This window comes from Crocuta crocuta, unplaced genomic scaffold, assembly GCF_008692635.1.
Source record: "Crocuta crocuta isolate KB4526 unplaced genomic scaffold, BGI_CrCroc_1.0 scaffold288, whole genome shotgun sequence".
Lineage (NCBI taxonomy): Eukaryota > Metazoa > Chordata > Mammalia > Carnivora > Hyaenidae > Crocuta > Crocuta crocuta.
Genome location: NW_027532607.1, coordinates 4,283,074 through 4,302,227, shown reverse-complemented (window position 1 = coordinate 4,302,227; position 19,154 = coordinate 4,283,074). Strand labels below are relative to the sequence as shown.

The following is a 19,154-nucleotide window of genomic DNA, read 5'->3' as shown; positions in this document are numbered from 1 at the left end:
ACCCAGCCGGGGGGTGCCGGCCGGGAAGGGGGTGGGCGCGGCACTGGCTCCGCGCGACACACAAAGGAGCCGAAGCGAGCGGGCGGGTCCCCTCGCGGCCAGCTGTGCACCAGCTTGGGGTCCCTTCAGCCGATCCCACAAACTCTCCACGCACACGCACACCCCCTCGCACACAGACACAATGAAACACACCGAAANGGGGCCGAGGGGTGGGGGTGGGGGCTGGGCTCCGAGCTCGGGGCGAAACCAGTCGCGGGATCCTGACGCCGCCGAGACCCTGCTCCTCCGCCGACTCTTCTACGGGGCCCCGGCCCGCTCCTCCCTGCTCGGTGGGGAGGGGAGGGGTGCGTCACCGAGGCCCCCCACCGCCCGACTAGGGGAGCAAGCCCTCGCTCGCGGTCCCTCGGCAGGGAGGCTGCGGGAGACCTCGGCCGGACACTGGAGTGCGCGGGGGCTACCCGGGGGCCCAGAACTGCCTGGGAGGGGCGTGGCCGCCCCGTCGGGGCAAGAGGGGCGGGGCGCTGCGCCCCCCAGATGCGCGAGGAAGCCGAGTAGTAGGTGAGGTGAGGTTGGAATGCCTCCGGGGGCCGGGATTGGGTGTCCCGGGACTGTGGGGACCGCTCCCTCCGCGGGAGGGGCCCGGACGCCTCCAACGGCAATGCGCCCGACTTCAGCGCCTCCCACCCGCCCTGCTGCGGGCCCGGAACTAACAGGTGGCTGTGGAGGGGCGGTCTGGTCCCAGCCAGGTTGCGCACGGGTCTGCCGCTCGGGCTTGGCTTTCAGATCGGAGAAAGGATGGGGGAAGTTGGCGGAGCGTTCCTTTCAGATATCCTTGGACAGAGTTTCCTCTTTCTTTTCCCGTGCGTTAACTCCGCCCCTCGGTTATTCGGGGAGTTCTCCCACACACCTAGCCTTCCTTACTGCAGCTACGGCCCCTGCGAATAGTTCACGGGCTTGGATCTTGTAGGGAGCTCATCAAGAGATGGCCCTTTTCCTGGCCGCGTTTGGAGGCATCTAAAAAGAGGCTTTGTAAAGCTGAGTCGGCTGGGCGAGGGTGAACTTGCTCCCTTTCCTCTCTCTCTCCTAGGCTGCACTCACAAGAATCCTGCCCACCTCCGCCCCCCACATCCTCTCCCAAACGAGGCTGCCTTGCTCTTTGCAATTTGGAGTTTAATGCCAGGGCTAAGTGGAGTCTTGGAGGATCGGGCATGTGCAATCAGTAGTTTGCCAAACACAGCCACACAAAGGATCAGTGGGCCCACGATCACACCTTCCTCTTTCTTTTGAAAAACATCATTTTGGGTGTGCACTTGTTCAGATCACGAACACCTACTCTTCTCATCTGGAGAATGTACCCACGTCACTACCTGCCACAGCACCTGAATTAGACACAGAGCAGGGGCCGCAGAGCCCCCACGTTCTACCTCACAGGCTCTGCGTGGCGCAGAGAGCCGTGTCACTGTCACCTCCCAAATGCACATGTGGACCCCAGGCCTTCCAGTCTCCTGGTGAAGACTGGAACTCCTCCTCGGCGGCCATCCCAGCCTCTGCAGAGTGGCTGGAATGCCTCCTTTATTAATTCCTCATCCTAATTAGGATTGATGCTGCACTTAGCACCTTGCCAGCTGCCTCGAGCGTTTGCATTCGGTGTTCATCAAGAGAGCCCCAAGCTGATCTGGGCAGCTGGCTCCGCTGGCGGAGGGAGGGTGGGGAATTGCCATCTGGGGGACTTCACCATAAGAACCTAGCTGGCTCTGTCACCCCCCACTCCGCCCCAAGCTCAGGGGTTCTGAGGCCCAAACCAGGCCACATCCGAAGGCTAGAACACCCTGGGACCAATCCCCAGGGCTGGGAGAGCTGGTTCAGGACTCCTTGTTTTCGCTGGCTCTATCGTGACAGTCCCTCGACCTGGGTGGAAACTACCAGCTTATCTCCTAAAAGCACAGTCACCTGAGATCTCCGATGACTCCACCTGTCAGCCAGATGGGGTCCGGGCAGCCCAGTGATCCCGACCCACTCCCTGGGGACCTGGTCACCTCACTGTTGCCTTTGTGTGTCAATTGCACAACTTCTACCTGTTNAGGTGGAGGAGGGGGGGGGGGGGGGGAATGAAAAGATCAAACCTCTGAGCTGAAAACTGGAAATACTGCAGCAGGCAGCTAACAAAGCACTGGTTGTGACCGTGGGACTCCGAAGGGCTTGCTGGCAACGCACAAACAGAGGACTCAGTTTCCTGGTCGTTTCCCACAAATGATGTTGCAGGGCCTGGAGAGCCCAGCCCTCTGTGTGTTTAAGGCCTCAGCAGGGCTGACATCGCACCAGCCTCTCTCTGCTCCCCCAGAGCTAGGTCTCACCCCTTTGACCCTCTCTTGGACAAGTCCAAATACTCAAGAGTGCTGAGCGTGTGCATGCTACTACTTGGCACATTCACAACGGCCCTGAGAGGGTGCTGTCTTCACCCCCATCTGCAGCCGAGGGTACCGAGGCTCAGAGAGGGCTAGGCACTTACCCAGAGGTACCCAGGTAGGAGGCTGCTGGGCTAGATTTGAGCCTTTGTCTCACTACAAAGCTCTTCCCACCATGTCATCCTGCCCTTTCCCAAACAGCTTCTAGGTTGCCATTAAAAATAGAACCAAGTACTTGACTACCCAGTGGAGCCCAGCTCTGAGGTTGGGCCGCCAGCAGCATGAGGCATTGAGAAGAGAAAATGTACAAGTGATGCCCAAATTGTATAACATACTCTCCCTTTCCTTCCCTCCCATCCCTCCACTCCCCTCCCTTCCCCTCCCCTTCCCTTCTCTTCTTTTCCCTTCCCTCTTCTCCTCACCCGTCCCCTCTCCTCCCTTCTCCCCTTCTCCTCTCCCCTCCCCTCCTTTTGTCTTCTCTTCTCTCTTGTCTTTTTCTGTCTCTGTCTCTTTCTCTTCTTCCACCACGTTCTGGACTAGCCCATCCCCCTCGCAATCAGCCTCCCGCTCCCACCCTTCCCCAAACCCCACCTCATTCTTTCTCTGTGTCTTTGGTGACACTCAGCCCCAGGCTGGGGGACATAGGAAAAGAGTCATAAATCTTTGCGGACTTTTCTATCAAAGGTATCACCAAGCAGCATTTGTTCAAGCTCTAATGCATGTTGTGATCGGGCAAGGTACAGAATGGAAGCAAGCGTTATGGAGAAGACCTCGTGGATACACGGGAGGGGAGGGGACTGTCACCCCACAGGGCAGCCACTTGTGTCAGCATGCCCAAGCCCCCATGCCCCCTGTTAGCTCCGGAGTGTTCACTGGGGCCGCTGGAGGCCAGGGTCCATGAGGGACCCAGACACTGCCCCGCCATCAGGAGAGCCCTGGGCCCGGAATAACTGGTCCTGGCAGAGTTCAGCCTCAGCCCTGCCCCTCCCCTCCCCAGCTCCCCAGGGAGCTGCGCCCCAGGACCCCCACAGCTCTGTCAGAGCCTGACTGTGGCAGCCCCGGCACCAGGGCTGACCCCCGTGTCTGCTTTGTGCCAGCTCTGTCTTGGGCATTGGCTGGGGGAGGGCGGGGAGGGGGAGGGGAGGAGGTGCAGAGAGATTCTGGACCCTGAAGGCAGAGGGTCCTATGTCCCAATCATGTCCACCTCCCTCACCTGGGCGGCATCTCTCACATCAGTGTCCCCAGATTGAATTCCCATCACGGCACACAGAGGAAAAGAAACCATTAGTACTGCACCCAGGGCCCAGCGGGGAGAGAGGACAGCCACAGGTGACTCTCAGCGGCTCTCGCCTGCCGAGGCCCCGCCCAGCTGCCCAGCGGCCTGGGGATGGGGCTTCCTCCCCCAGGACCCTTGGAACCCTTTCCAGGCAGGTGCTGGCCTTAAACTGCTCCCAACACAGGACTCTTCAGAGAGGTTTTGATTCAAATGACGCCCTTTCCACACCCACTGCACCCCAGGCACCAGGCTGGGAACTTTTCCTGTCTGTTTGCTTTCATTTTCTCTGGCAGCAACTCCCAGGCAGCCTGTCCAGTGAGGCGGGGGCAGGTGAGAGCCGCCAGAGCAGGCCTCCCCTGGCTGCTCACCTCTCCCCAGGGCTGTCCTTTGCCCTCCGGTGTTGATACTAACAGCCACCACTGAGTGCAGACCTTTGTGCAGGACTACATTAGTTCCTGTAATTGACAACAGCGCTTCGAGGTAAATATTAATTATCTGCCTTTCATAGATGTGGGAGAGGAGGCTGAAGACGATCACAGCGCCTGAGCATCACAGAATGTCTTCTGTCTGGATCACAGTCGAGGCTGGACCGATGCGCCTGGCTTTGCACCAGCCAGAGGGGGTCCTTTGCACCAACCAGGCAGATTTGGGAAGGGGCTGTCTTAGTCAGCTCAGGCGGCCGTAACAAAGTATGATTAACCCAGTGGCTTAAGCAACATTTATTTCTTAGAGTTCTGGAGGCTAGAAGCCCAAGGTCAAGGTGCCAGCCGGTTTCGCTCCTGGTGAGAGCCTGAGATCAGGCTTTCCGGATTGCAGATGGTCCCCAAGTCCTTCTGCCCTCAGGCCAGAGTGCTAGCTGTCTGCTCTCTCCTAATAAGGGCACTAACCCCATCATGAGGACTCCATCCTCAAGATCTCATCTAAACCTAGTCACTCCCCCGCCCCAAGCCCCACCTCCAAATACCACAGGGGTGGGGGTGGGGTTAGAGCCTCAACATATGAATTTGGGGGGAACATCAGCATTCCTGACCCTGCTCCCCAGCTGGTGCTCACCCTTTAATCATACAGGAAGGAGCCCTGGCAGTCCCTTCTCTTGTTCACCTTCCCTTAATGCTCTGCTTTGTTCCTCACTGCTTCCTCTCTTCTTGTAAGAGAAAACCATATCCTTTTAACTAGACCCAGCCAACTCAGCGAGAAGACACTGGGGATCTTGGTGGTCTGATTTAATGACCTCACCATAGAGCCCGCTTTGGAGGATCCCCATGTGAGGGGCTTCGGAAAGGCTCAGTAGGAAGCCGCGAGCTCTTTAAAATAAATCTCTGGGGTCCCTCTCCTCAGATGGGGGGACTTGGGACTTTGGGGACATAGTCACAGAAGGGCAGGGGAGGAAGAGACGTCGGGTCATCAGCAGCAGGGTCTCAAATAAAGGGAGGCAAAGAACAGCATAGCCAAACGGAGCTTTGTAAGAGAGCCTGGTGGGCCTCTGTCTCCTCACCTGAAGGTAGGACCTGGGTGATCTAGAACACTCGTCTCATTTCTCACTTTCTGCTACACAAGTCCCAGACGACCCCCTCCCCCCAGCCTCCAGGCTGAAGAACTTTGAGGTTCCTTAGTTCAGTGGCTCTCCACCGTTTTTCTCCTAAGACACACACATAAGAGCTATAAGTTACCTATCTGCAGGACATGCCTCCATTCATTCATTCATTCACTCATCCATTTATTCATTTGTTCCACACATGCTCACTGAGCACCTGCTCCGTGTCACATGTATGAGGCTCTTGGTCACAGCCGTGGACAGGACAGACTCGGTCTCTGCTCTGGGGAAGCTGACACTTCCAGGTGCTGGTGAGGTTAGGATGGAAACAGAGTGAGGGTGTGCTGAGAGGGGCCGGGGAGGGCGGCGGTCAGTCAAGGGGACAGAAGGAGCTGTTGGGAGGACTGGAGGAAGACCTTCCTGGAAGAGGAAAAGGCAAGCTGAGGCCCTGAGGCAGGAAATGCTGGGCAGGGCTCCATCACCATGGGGGGAGGGGGGCGGGGGGCTCGGGAGGGCCTCCAGGTCAAGACTAGGATCAGTGCTCCGGGAGTTTTGGGCAGGAGAGTAAAGTGAGCCGAGTTATGATTTCAGAAGACCCTCTGGGGGCGCCTGGGTGGCTCAGTCGGTTAGGCATCTGACTTCGGCTCAGGTCATGATCTCACGGTTCATGAGTTTGAACCCCACATCAGGCTCTGTGCTGACAGCTCAGAGCCTGGAGCCTGCTTCGGAATCTGTGTCTCCCTCTCTCTCTGTCCTTACCGTGCTCACATTCCCTCTCTCTCTCTCAAAAATAAATAAACATTAAAAAATAAGAATAAAAAAAGAAGATCTTCTGGCCTCATGTGGAGAGTGAAGATTCTGGAAGGCAGGGGAGGCCACCAGGAGACCAACCTGGCCATTGTTGTGGGGGAACCAGACTGGCGGCCTGGGATCAAGTGGCAGCAGCAGAGACAGGGAGAAGTGGAGAGAATGATGGGGAGGAGGAGGTGAGGAATCCAGGAAGACTGCCTGGATGTGGGGCTACGGCAGCTCCGAGACAGTGCTGCTGCTTCCAGAGGAAGGACCAGGATCGGGAAAGGGCACCAAGCACGTACCCCTAGGGGTTCCACGTTTTGGCACTACCATGCAACATGCCCGCCTCCAGAAGTCATGTTGGAAAGTACCGAGGAGGGCATCTCAGGAGGGACCGTGATGTGTCATCACCACCCCAAGGGCTTCGCTTCATCGTCAGCCGCCCCTCACGCCCGGGCAGGGTTTCTCAACCCGAACACCCCGACATTTGGGGCTGGATCATCCCCTGTTGGGGCCGTCCGGCGTGTTGTGGAATGTTTCACAGCTTCTCTGGCTTCTACCTACTAGAAGCGTCCCCCCCACTCCGCCCCTCGCCACCAAGCCGTGACAACCAAAAATACTTCCAGAAGTTGCCAAATGTCCCCTGGGCATGTGTGGGGAGGGGATGTGGGAGGAAAGCAAAATCAACCCCCTATAGAGAACCACTGCTCTACGAAGCATCATGGGGGGGGGGAGGGGCAGACCCAACTCCTGGCAGCTGGCAGAAGCTCCACCCATTTCTCTTTCCTTTGAGAAAACAAATGTGGAGGGAGCCTACCCTACTGGCAGGGTGACCTGGCATCTGCTTTAGGTGACCGGTGGCATGAGTGATGCTCACTTCGGTTCTCTTCCTAAGATTAATGAATTGCAGGTGACCTGCCTCACCTTGCCCATGACACCCCAGCCTGTGTCCACACTGGGGATGGGAACTGCTCGTGTGCCCTGATCCTCATGCTCTGCAAGCAAAGAAGCAAAGGAAACGCAAGTCTGGAGAGGCAAAGTGACTCACCCAAGGTCATACGGCTCGTTCCTATGTAACAGCCCCCGGAGCAGGAGAGGGTGTGGGGGCTGCCTGGTTAGGGCTTCTTCGGCACAACCCTCCCTCAGGGTGGCAGAGGGGCAAAGGCTGGGCCACCGGCTGTCAGCATAGCGTCAGGTAAAGCAGCCAGAAACGCAGGAAGATGAAGGGAACTCACTGCCTCCGGGACTTTCTCTGCCACAGCTCATCAGCTCCATCACAGTTAACCCACAAACACACACTGCAACAGAGACACATGTGCACTGGCCAGATCGCCGGAACAGCGTCAACAAGAGAACAGACTGGCTCTGACCCCAGGGCCATGCCCAAGCCCCCCGCGATTCTTGCCCCTCACCCCCACGGCGCTGCGAGAGAACTTCTCTCCTGAGCTGCAAGTCAGGACCCGTGCCAGAGGAGAGATGTTCTTTTCCTCACGTATCAATTTCTCCGTATGAAAAACTCTCCAAAGCTGTGAAAATGACATCACGTGATTCTACTCCAGTTAGTTCTTCTTCCTCCAAGCAAAAAAGAAAGAAAGGAAGAAACGGACAAGATGAAAAAAGCAAAGTAGGCAAGGCACTACGACAGATGTAGAAGTAAGAGCAGGAAAGTAAGGTGATGGCGGAGTCCGACTGAGCACACGAAACGCACGCTGCAAGGGCCGGCCGTGTTGCTGGAGATGGGCCACATGCTTGTCTCCGAGCTTCCTGGGGCTGGGGACAGAGAGGAGAGCGTGACCAGATGCAAGGCGCCCAGTGTGCACATAATGAAGGGAATCACTGCTGAGGGGAAGCCAGATGGTCTCGGATCCAGAGGCCTGGGAGAAATGTATTCTGTGTCGCCTTCTATCGCATTATAATAGACTCTGTTGAAAAGGCAGCATGGCGTAGAGGCAGGAAGCCAGGTTTGGGGGAGAGAAGACTTGAGTTCAAATCCCAGCTTTCCGAGGTAGCTGTGCAGCTTCGGGCAGGTTACTTAACCTCTCTGAGTCGTTCACGTGTCCAGAAAAGAAGATAATGAGGCAGCAGATGTGAAAGTAGCCAGCACACACCTATGGAGTAGATGTTCCCCAAACACTGTGCTCGTTGGGACACCATTCGAGGAACTCAGGGCCTGCCCGTGGCCTCTGTATTCCGCCAGGTTCCCGAGCGTAGGCCAGGAGCCGGATGAATGTAGCCGTCAGCCTCCAGTAAGCAGGGGCTGTGAGGAGACCTGAAGGTCATCCTTCACCTGGTAGCCACGTGGGCAGGGGCTAGACAGCCGTGTCCCTTTGCATTTCCAGGGCGCTCTGCAGTGTCAGGACAGAGCCGGGATCCAGATGACCCTCTGAGGGAAGCTGCAGGGATTTTGCAAAGTAGACAGCGCCTCCCCCACGTGACCCCGGCTCCAAGATGGCAGACCGTGACTCCGTACTTGGCCGCGCCTGGCCTTGGCATCCAGCTTCCCCCTGCCCTCCCGCTTCCCTGCAGCCGGGACGGGGCCTGGGAGCTGCCCTGTTGGGGTCCTGGGTCAAAAGAGTCCTCTGATTGCTTTTGCTCCGCCAAACATCAGGGTCTCTCTGTCACCCCACTGCCGTCCCCCGCCTCCGACTTCTATCCAGCCCCAGCTCCATCCTGGGCCTCTTGGTGCACTTATGCCTCCAGCCACAGAGATTGTAGATTACACTGGCTTGTAGAGCTCCGGATTTTATAACTTTTTTTTTCAATATTTTTTCTGAGAGAGAGAGTGCAAGCTGGGGAGGAGCAGAGAGAGAGAGAGAGAGACACACACACACACACACACACACAGATGATCCAAAGCAGTCTCTGCACTGTTAGTGCAGAGCCTGACTCAGGGCTCGAACCCCCGAACGGTGAAATCATGACCTGAGCCAAAGTCAGACGCCCAACCAACTGAGCCACCCAGGCGCCCCGGGCTTCGGATTTTTAACTGAAGCCGCTCTCACCCTTCCCCCACCAATCCCTGCCCTCCCCCACCTCGGAGCGTTGCAGACCCTCAGCGAGGCGGCTGGGTTGCCTGTTGCAGCATCCACCCAGCAATCCTGGGTCTTACCACGCCAAGCCTATAGAGGTAGAGGTAGGCGAGCCTGCTCTCCAGGTGTCCCTCCTCCTCCCAGCCCCCTGTCCCGTCTCTGAGAGTGTGGAATGGCCACGGGGAATCTGACTCAAGCCCAGCTCCAGAGCCAGGGGGGAAACTGATGAACTGAAGCGGGTCGGCCTCCCCGGTTCACCAGCCATCATCCTCTCTGTCACCTCCTGGCCCCCCGGGGAGGGGGGCAGGGCTGGCCGCTCATCCCAGCTCACCCTTCCGGCTACCACTGGTCCACACGGAAGTGGCAGCATTGGTCAGCCAGCCCTGAAGTCACACGGACCTGGGTTTGAGTCCAGACTCCGCCACTCGTCAGACAACCTCGAAACTAGAGGCTAGTCATAGCGAACCTCTCTAAACGCCAGCGTCTTCGCGGTGAGACAGATTAGCCCCTGGGATCGTTGCGAAGGTTGTATGGGAAATCCATCGAAGGGTTCTGCGCAGAAGGTTGTGTGCAAAATAACTGCCAAGGTGCCTGGCATCTTGTAGCTATTCAAGGAGGGACTGCCTTCTCCCTATTTCCATGCGTCCTGAACCTTGGAGATGTCCCCAGAAGATAAAAGTTTGCAGCCGATTTGAGCGAGGTCTCGGGTCCGCACGGCGGCCCCCAGGGTCTGGAAGTGGAAGACGCCGAGCCTCCCCGGGGTAGTTCGGGCCAGTGGAGAGCATGGTGTGGTGCCACCACCTTGCAGAGGCAGAGCCGCTCCGAGTGGCTTCTGTGAACCATGAGATCAGAACCCGAGGGATCTCAGTTAGGAGTTGGAATAGGGTCTAGCGTCAAAGCGGTGCCTGGGGCGGGGATGGCAGCCACCCAGGCCAAGCGTCCCCGCTTCCCACCTCCTGGCAGGCAATGGGGCCACAGCTGTGAATGCCGGGGTGGCGGGATCCGGGCTACAATGGTCAGGGACAGGGCGCTGGGCTGTGGGGACACTGGAATGAGGGTCAGGAGACCTGTCTGTCACTGATCGTCTGCTTCAACCTCCTAGAGCCTCAGATCGCCTGTCTGGCAAGTTGGCAAATGACACCTGTCCTTCCCTCCCTTCTTTCTTCTCCTTCCCTCTTCCCTGCATCATCCTTCTGTTGGTGTGCCGCCCCCCCCCCCCCAGGGTCATGTGAAGAAGAGACGTGGGAAGGTGTTGTTAAGGCACAATGGCCGCTCCCACGGAGGCACTGCAGAGGGGACAGGACGCAGGCAGCCTCTCGTGGAAACATTCCTGGCTTGGCCTCTTTGCCCCCTGGCACCTTGGCAGGCAGTAGCCTCACATGTCGGGTGGGCTGCTGGCGACCAGCCTCCCCACAGCTCCTCTCCCTCCCCCTCGGGGCTTAGCTCGGCCTCCAGCACATCCTGGGAGCCCGCTCTGCGCCCGGCACGGCACTGGCCACCAGAGGGACGAGATAAAACCCCGTTTCCCGCAATCGCTGCCCCCGCCCCAGCACACACCTACGGCTTCCCCACTCCGTCTCCCCACCTGGCTCCCAACCGCTGTCATCTCGTGCCTGGACGCCCAAAGCAGGGTCCTGACCGGTGTCCCTGCTCTCTGCGCTGCTACCCGCCCCATGCCAGCCCTTCACACCCAGCCAGAAAGATCCTGTAAAATTATAAGCAGACAGCATCAATCCCCAGCTTGACACCCTTCTGTGGGACCACAACCCACTTGTGGTTGAGTCATGCTCATTCCCTGATGTACGAAACCCTGCAGAGCTGGCCCCACACACTGCTCTGACACCCCCTGTCCGGTCGGGAGCTTCACTGTCCAGAAGAAAAGAGGAATGGAAGGCGGTATCTGGACCAGTCCACGTGATGGTTAATAGGACGGGGCTGGCGAGGGGTGGTCAAAGAGACATGCCTTTGAATCCTGCTCTACCCTGCATGCCCTGCAACCTTGTCTCAGAGCCTCAGTTTTCTCATCTGTAAAATGGGATACAATGACAGTGGAGCCATTCCCAACCACAGTGAAGTAGTCTTGGGGGACGGGAGACAGGAGAGCTGGACACGGATGGGCTGAGTGCACAGGGTGGGGGGTCACCCCACTCTGCAAGACCACCCCTCTGCAGGGATGAGGTCAGGCGGACCCGGAGACACAGATGTGGAAATCATTTGCTGGACGGATGAAAACAACCCCCCCCCCTTGTGATGAGATGTCAGGCTGTGAATGTTGAACCTCGGTGCCTTCTTTCCCCGCCCTCCTGGGACCAATGCCATGCTGGCATTTGTATTTTCTGAACCAAAACTCGCTAAAAAGCAGGCAACAGGTTTTCTGTTCTTGCTGTAAGAGGCAACATTGGAGGTGTTACGGAGATCCTGAAATTTTGGCATTCCTAGCTTGTCTGAGGAGTTGGCGGGGCAGGGGGGAGATCCAGACAGCTTCAAATCAAGACCACCTTAGAAAAGTCCAGACCCCAGTAACAGGTCATGTGCAAAGGGTGTAAAATGACTGTTGTCACCAGAGTTGTATTCGAGGGCCGGGGACTTGGGTGCTTGGAGCTCATCTGTGTGTTCAGTGCTCTGCTGTCACCGTCCTTAAATTCTTGATCACTTTTGAACAAGGGGAATCTGCATATTTCATTTCACGCTGGACCCCGTAAATGACACAGCATCTCCTGAGCATCCTTCTGCCCTGCGAAGAGGCTTTGATGAGAAGAACAGGACAGGGAAGCTGGCGCTGGAGGGTCCGGGGGTGGCATTGAAATTGGCGACTGGGGTGGGGAGCGGAGGTGGGTGCTGGAACCAGGCCTCACGTCTTGTTTTTTTTCCCCAAGGGCCACCACCAATGCTGCTCAAAGGCAGGGGCAGCCCTGGAGGGCAGTGCTCGTTAACACTCTGTCACCGTTAAGCATTTATGGGGTGTGCACTCAGTGCCTGGCTTCGGGCTCGCACTGCGGGTACAGAGAGACCTTGGGGCATTTACCCTCTGGCTCCCGGGAACCCCACAGGAGACAAGATCATACAGGGCAAGGTATAGGGAGCATCAGAGCACACCCGGATGTCGGGTCCTCCTCTGGAGGGGGGCGCTAACGAGACCTGTCTCATAGGGTCGGGTCGGCAGGAGGATTCAGAGGAAAATACAGCAGGGTATAACACACACATCTGCTTCACAACGGACCCGAAATTCCCAGCTGCTCTTATACGCGGCCTCTTGGAGAGGAAGCAGGGCATAGTAGGGGTGGAGGGTTCAGATCCCGGGGTGAGTGGGCTTTGAAGCTAGGCTCTGCCTCCTGCTTGCTGTGGGGCCGCCAGCCGGTCAGTTCACGGCGTCCGTGAGCCTCAGTTGCTTTGCCTGCAAATTGGGGTGTTAGCAACACCTTCAGTGCAGATTTGCTCACAGGAGCCGAGATGAGCCAGTGCCTGGTAGTGATTGTCCTTTACTAACCCAGAGAAGGCCCTGCACGTGGGGCAACGGGAAGGGGTGCCCCCTCCCCACACCAGCACCCATGAGGATGGGTCTCAGGGAAAGGGATTCTGGCGAGCCCCCAGCCCAAACCACAAGCAAGGAAAAGAACACAGATCCCCGAAGATTCCCCGGGGACATCTCAGGACACCCAGGCTCCCTTCCAGGGGCCAGACAGTCCAGCCAAGGCCGTGTCACCAGCTCATCTCTGCCACGCGGTGGGGGGGGTGGGGGCGCCCCGCGCTCGCTTCCGGCCCTCGCTCTGAAAAGCGCCGATAACAAGCGCACATTGACGGCCGGGTTCCCTTGGGCGAGCGTGCTGTTCCCGGCTCGCATCTGAGCCCTCGCCCGAGACATTTTCTCGCTTCAGCAATTTGGCATGTCATACAAAGGGGCTCTGATTTTTCCTGATGTCCAACTCCTCTTGCATGAAAAATAGCTTTTGTTGTCTTTCTGCCCAAGGATTCCTGCGTGTGAGTCAAGGCCAGATGCCTGGTGGGCGAAGAGCCCCTTTGCTTCACCGCGTGCAGGGTCTCTGTCCTTCTACCTTGGTGGCCCCTTGTGGCCCATGGCCCTGAGGTTCGGTCCCTCTGGGAGGCGTCTCCTGGCCTCTGGCCTGGCCTCCGCCTTCACACGGGTCAGTGTCCCCACTTGGTGGCCGTGTCCCAAGCGTCCCTGTTTGGGTTGCAGCCACTCGCACTGTCCCCACTATCGCCACACCCACTCCGCCAACCTGTGGGTCCCCTTCTCTGAGCATCCCACCAAGCCTAAGCCTTTTGTTCTTCTCTGCCCCCAGCCCTCCCTCCCTCCTCCCCCCTCCCCCCTCCCTCCACCCCCTCCCTCCTTTGCTTTCTGCCTTATATTTCTATTTCTTCACCTTTCCCTTTGCAGTGTGCCATATTTAATTTTTTCCCCACAATTTATTTATTTTTGAGAGAGAAAAAGCATGAGCAGGGGAGGGGCAGAGAGAGGGAGACACAGAATCCGAAGCAGGCTCCAGGCTCTGAGCTGTCAGCACAGAGCCCGACGCAGAGCTCGAACTCACAAACCGTGAGACCATGACCTGAGCCAAAGTCAGAGGCTTAACCGACTGAGCCACCGAGATGGCCCTACAATGTACCATATTTAAAGCGCACATACCCTCCCCTACTTCCTGTTCAAGGCAGGCTTTTGAAAGTCCTTGAGAAATTTATTAGATAAAAATGTATTATCTTAAGTCTGTGATTATTGGAAGGTTTATTAAACATGGGGAGAATCCTATTTAGTAGCAAATTGAGTGAGTCAAAAACCCATAGATGTGGAACCTGGAAAGGTCATCTGGTACAAAATAGATGTGACTAGGGCCATGAGTATTCTCTGAGGCCAGAAAAAAAAAAAAGATATTGGAAGGAAATTCACCGAAATGTTAAAATAGTGGTCGTGGGAACTATGTGTGATTTCTTTTGCCTACTTCTAGCATTTTCAAATTTTCTGTTATGGTGCAGGGGGTGGAGGGGAATATAGAAACCTGATATTTAAATTTAAAAAGCACCAGGGCCAGTCTCCAGCCTTCAGACAGATGAATGGGTATGTGGGTTCATTCAGCATCGATGGTGTTTGTTCTCTTTATTCTTAAACACGTCCAAGAGCGTGCTTCCCGGCATCATGCCCAATCACCTTTTGTCCATTTTTTATTACAGCCCCCCCCCCCCCAACTTCTAACCAAATTGATTCCTGGATGAGAGCCTCTGTGAGCTGTCCACAGCTGAAATTTTGGTTCCTGTAAGCACAATTTACACACCGGGTTTCCATCCCTTGAAATCCATCTCATACCATAAAAAGTACCCAAACTGACCACAAAAGTAAGCGAAAAGAAAATAAAGCCCAGATATATGCTCTGGCAAACTTTTATCACATATGTAAAACTATATGCTTCATATAAAAGCCGTATCATGAAGTGTTCCTTTGGGAGAATTTTTCTGCCTGAGCCAAGCTGGCCAAGGCTTTTTAAAATCTGAATTTGGTGATGTTTGAACAGAATTTTCTTTTCTTTTGTTTTCTTTTCTCTTCTTTTCTTTTGTTTTCTCTCCTCTTCTCTCCTCCCCCCTCCTTCCCTCCCCTCACTTCTCCTCTCCCCTCCCCTTCCCTCCTCTCCTCTTCTCTCCCCTCCACTCCCCTCCTTTTCCCTTCCCTTCCCTTTTCAGAAAAATTGCCCTTTGGCAAGTTTAGGCATGCCTCATTGCACCAAGAAATCCTCAAAATGCTTTAAAATAAAGCGTTCTTCTGTCTCAGATATTTTCTGTTGCCAATTCCGTTCGTGTAAATTCATTAGAAGTCTTTGCATGCAGGTGCTAGAGGAAAGGCAATTCCCACTGTGACCTGTACAGCACCACCTTGCTCTTTGGGGCAGTGAGTCAGTTGACCCTTCAAATGCCAGGCGATGCCAGCGCCCAGGTGTCCTTGTGGCCAGATGCTCATCAGTGCTGTCCTTAGCTGTTCACGGCGGTCTTAGCTAAGAAGGGGGTGCAAGCTGATGCGTAGAGGCAACCGTGAGGTCCCAAGCCCAGCGGCCCGAGGCTGAGAGGCCCAGCCTCAGACTGGACGGCTCTTCCCCGATCCTCATCAGAATCGCTGTGCCTCTGATGGTCATGTTTGTTCCTTCTCGTTCAGTCTTTCCCGGAGCTGAAAACAAAGCACTCATCTTCCGCCCTTAAAAGTCCTTCATGCTCTTGGAAGTGGTGTTTACGTCCTCCCTCAATCCTCCCGTCTCTGAAGGATCGGGAAGGAAATTTACCTGGGTTTTCCCCACCCCCCTCTGGTTTGTTTTGCTTGTTTTTAAACCTCGTTGTTTTCTCTAGACAGTTTCTGGCTTTCGGTCAACATGCCCCCATGGCCTGTCTGCTGGTGCAGAGCACCCTGGGAAGGGAGAGGTGCAGAGACCCTCGGGAGACCCTCCCCACTTATCACAGAGGGGGTACTGTGCTGCCCATGAGCACGTAGGCATCCAGGCCAGCGCTTCCCTGCCTTGACAGTGCCCTTGGGACCCTCCACCCTCACCTGCTTATCCATCCCATGCTCTCCCACCTACTTCTCTGTGTAGGATCCAAATTACAAATTAAAAAATAATAATAATAAGAGTGAGAGTACCAGGCACTAAATGTATCATTTTCAGAACTTTCCATATGTTGTCTCATCTCATCACATCACCATAATAGCCATGGTTTAATACTACTTTAGTAATTATTTAATGAACTGTTGGTTAATCAGGCATATTACGGGAAAAAAGAGAGAGTGCGTGCATAGCACACTCACATGGTGCTTACTGTGTTCCAGGAATGGCCCCGAGCTCTCTAGAAAAGAATGTTTTTAATGTTTGTTTATTTTAGAGAGAGAGAGAGAGAGAGACAGAGCTCGGGTTGGGGAGGGGCAGAGAGGGAGACACAGAATCTGAAGCAGGCTCCAGGCTCTAGGCTGTCAGCACAGAGCCTAAACAGGACTCAAACTCACAAACCGTGAGATCACGACCTGAGCTGAAGTCGGGCACCCAACCGACTGAGCCATTCAGGCATCTCTAGAAGTTTTTTTAAATTTATTTTGAATGGGAGAGACAGAGAGAGAATGAGTGGAAGAGGGAGAGAGAGAATGAGTGGTCGAGGGAGAGAGAGAGAGAGAGAGAGAGAGAGTCCCAAGCAGGCCCTGCACTGTCAGCATGGAACCCAATGTGGAGTTCAGTCCCACAAACCATGAGATCATGACCTGAGCCAAGATCAAGAGTCAGGGGCTTAACCAACTGAGCCACCCAGGTGCCCACAAGGCACTTTCTATACATTGATTTAGTTACTCCTCACTGTGAAGTAAATACTATCACTATTTTCACTGTACTGATGGGGAAACTGAGGGGAGAAGAAATGAAGTAACTTGGCCAAGGCCGCAGAGCCAACACTGGTGAAAACAGAACGCACAGTCAGATGGTCTAGCCTCACATCCCATCCCATTCATGGCTGAGCCATGCGTGGTAGCAGTAGCTACATCTTCTGAAAACCTCTAATGTGCGGGCACTTCGTGGAGTTCATCTCTTTACATGAGTAACACTCCCCTTACTGGGGGTGGAGAGACTAAGGCAGGCTCACCGGCCTGGACATAGGCCAACATGTGCGCCCTGCTCTCTGCTTCCCCGAACTCACTTCCAGCTCTTTCTACAGCCCCGTGTGAAAAACCGTCCCATGCTTGATGCATGTCGAGGGAGAGAGCAGCCTCGTCTTCCCGAGGGGAGGCGTCGGATGGCTCTGTGTCCTGTAAATATCCCGGAGTGTCTGTAACTGAGCCTAGGAGCCTAGGGGCCAAAATGCAGGCCGCCGTGCCACTAGTGGGGAGGGGGGCTGGCTGTCAAGAGAGAGTAGGACCTGTCTTCCAGCTGCAGCCCGGTGTTTGCCACATGCTGGCTGTGAGCCAGGCTGGCACGGCAGGCTTCTCGGAAGAGGTGGGCACAACGTCGTGACCAGAGCAGTGCACGATGCAGAGCGCTGAGTCTGACTCATGCAGCCTGCGGAGGAAAGATTCTGCTGTCAGGCCGAAGGCGGCTCTCAAGATTGGGTGCTCTCGGCGAAGAAGGTGAAAACTCATTCTGCTCAACACAGCTCCTTGAAGGAGACATTAACCATGCGCTTCAAGGCCCCACAGCCCACGTTTCGCAGAGGACACCACCTGCCAGCAGACTTTCACGCACAGGTTCTGATTGTTGGCATTCACGTGACAACGGCTGGCTCACAAAAAGCAGGGTAGAAAAACAGAGTCTTGATCAGACTGGAGGCTTCCATTCATACCAAGTTCAAATGCAGGCAAAACTAATCCAGGGCGATAGAAGTCGGCAACGTGCCTCCTCATCGTGGAGAATTGACGAAGGGGGTGAGAGGGAGCCCCAGGCGTGTGTGTGACCACGTTCTGTACCTTGATCTGGATGGAAGTTCCATGAATGTAGACGTATGTTCATTGAGCTGGGCTCAGGATTGGTCTCGGTGTATTATCCTCAATCAAAATTAAGAACAGGGGCGGCTGGGTGGCTCAGTTGGTTAAGCATCTGACTTCGGCTCAGGTCATGATCTCATGGTTCGTGATCTCGGTGCTGTCGGCACCAAGCCTGCTTCAGATCTTTTGTCTCCTTCTCTCGCTGCCCCTCCCCCCATTCTCTCCCGTCCCCTCCCCTCTTATAAATAAATAAGCTTTAAAAAAAAAAAAACAAAAAACAAATACAGGTCCAAGGTGACAAAGAGCCCTCAGGTGGCCTGTCACCAGCCCTTACCAGCCGCCATTGATCCCCACCTGCTGGCCTGTGTGTTCTTCAGTTCTAGTGAATCCAGCAAATAAATACCCCCTGGGAATATGTGCACCTAGCCCCTGCTGCGCTCTGGAGACTCAGTGATTCATTCATCTGTTCTTTCATTCAGCAATTATGTTTGCACCCAGCCCTTTGGGAACACTGCTTGGGCCTGAAAGAGATGTTCCCGTGCCCGCGGGTTGCGTGACTCGGAGGCCACGAGCCCTTCCGCCCGTGCACGCCCCCTGACTCAGAGCCTCTCATGGAACGCTCTCAACCCCGCAGAGATGTGGGTCCCGTCGGCCTCAGACGGCAGGGCAGGGGAGGCGGAGTTTGACTTGAACTTGCATTGTGCGCTATTCGGGTCACGGCGCTGCACCCACCTCCTCTGAGAAGAATCTGTGCCCACCCCAGGGCTGCCCTGGTTATTGGGCCGGAGCCTGTGCTGGCAGCGAGCTGAGCGCCCGACTCACCCCATACAGGCCTCGTCTTTATGGAGAGGCTCCCCTGCGCCCAGCACGCACGCTGACCCTCAGGGTAGCAGAAGCTTGGCCTGTGTTAGGTGAGGAGGGTCTGGCCCCAGGGCCAAGAGTGACTTTGCTTCTCTGAAACTGTTCTCTCGACCGGGCAACTGGGACTCTGAGAGATCACTGGTTACCCTGCCTTCCGGCCCCCATACTGGCCCAGCTCCCCCAGCACACCGCCACCCCCACCCGGGATTTCCGAGTCTCTATTCAAATCCTCAACTACTCACTGAGAATTTTTGTTTTTTCCTCGTCGCCTCCCCAGTACTTCCTGAGAATTTAAAAACCAGACCCCAGACTGAGTCCTGGGCACGCAAAGATTATCCCTTCATTTGGCAACGTCTACTGAGTGCCTAGTACTTACCAAGCAGTGTTCTAGATGGTGGGCTACGTTTCCTTCACAGCGGTGAGTAAAATAGACAGCAGTTCACATAATGATTATATTCCCTCCAGACAATTAGCAAGAAAAGTCAGGAGAGTGGGCCCCACTGGGAGGAGGCAGTTGAGTCAGCCTGGAAGAGGTGAGGGGGCGAGGTGTGCAGAGGTCTTGGGGACAGTCGTTTAAGGCAGAGGGGACAGCAAGCATCACAGCCCTGCTCAAGCCTCTCTGACGCCAGAGTGGCTAGACTGGGGAGCAGATGTTGGTCAGAGAGGGGACTGTGACCGCCAGTAAGGACTTGACCTTTGGAAGGACTAGAGAGCTCAGGGCAGAAGGCTGGCAAGCTTTTCCCTCGGTTCCAACAGGGTACCCCCGGCTACCATGTGGACCAGTGTGGGGACTGCGCTCGGGTCTGCT

At 55.7% G+C, this 19,154-nt stretch overlaps 1 protein-coding gene across 1 annotated transcript in view; it reads left to right on the top strand.

Moving 5' to 3' along the window:
* Positions 1-19,154, top strand: part of CACNG4 (calcium voltage-gated channel auxiliary subunit gamma 4) — a gene marked incomplete at its 5' end in the record, with an annotated part of 61,229 nt that overhangs the window by 270 nt on the left and 41,805 nt on the right. The gene's annotated exons all lie outside the window — the stretch shown is intronic.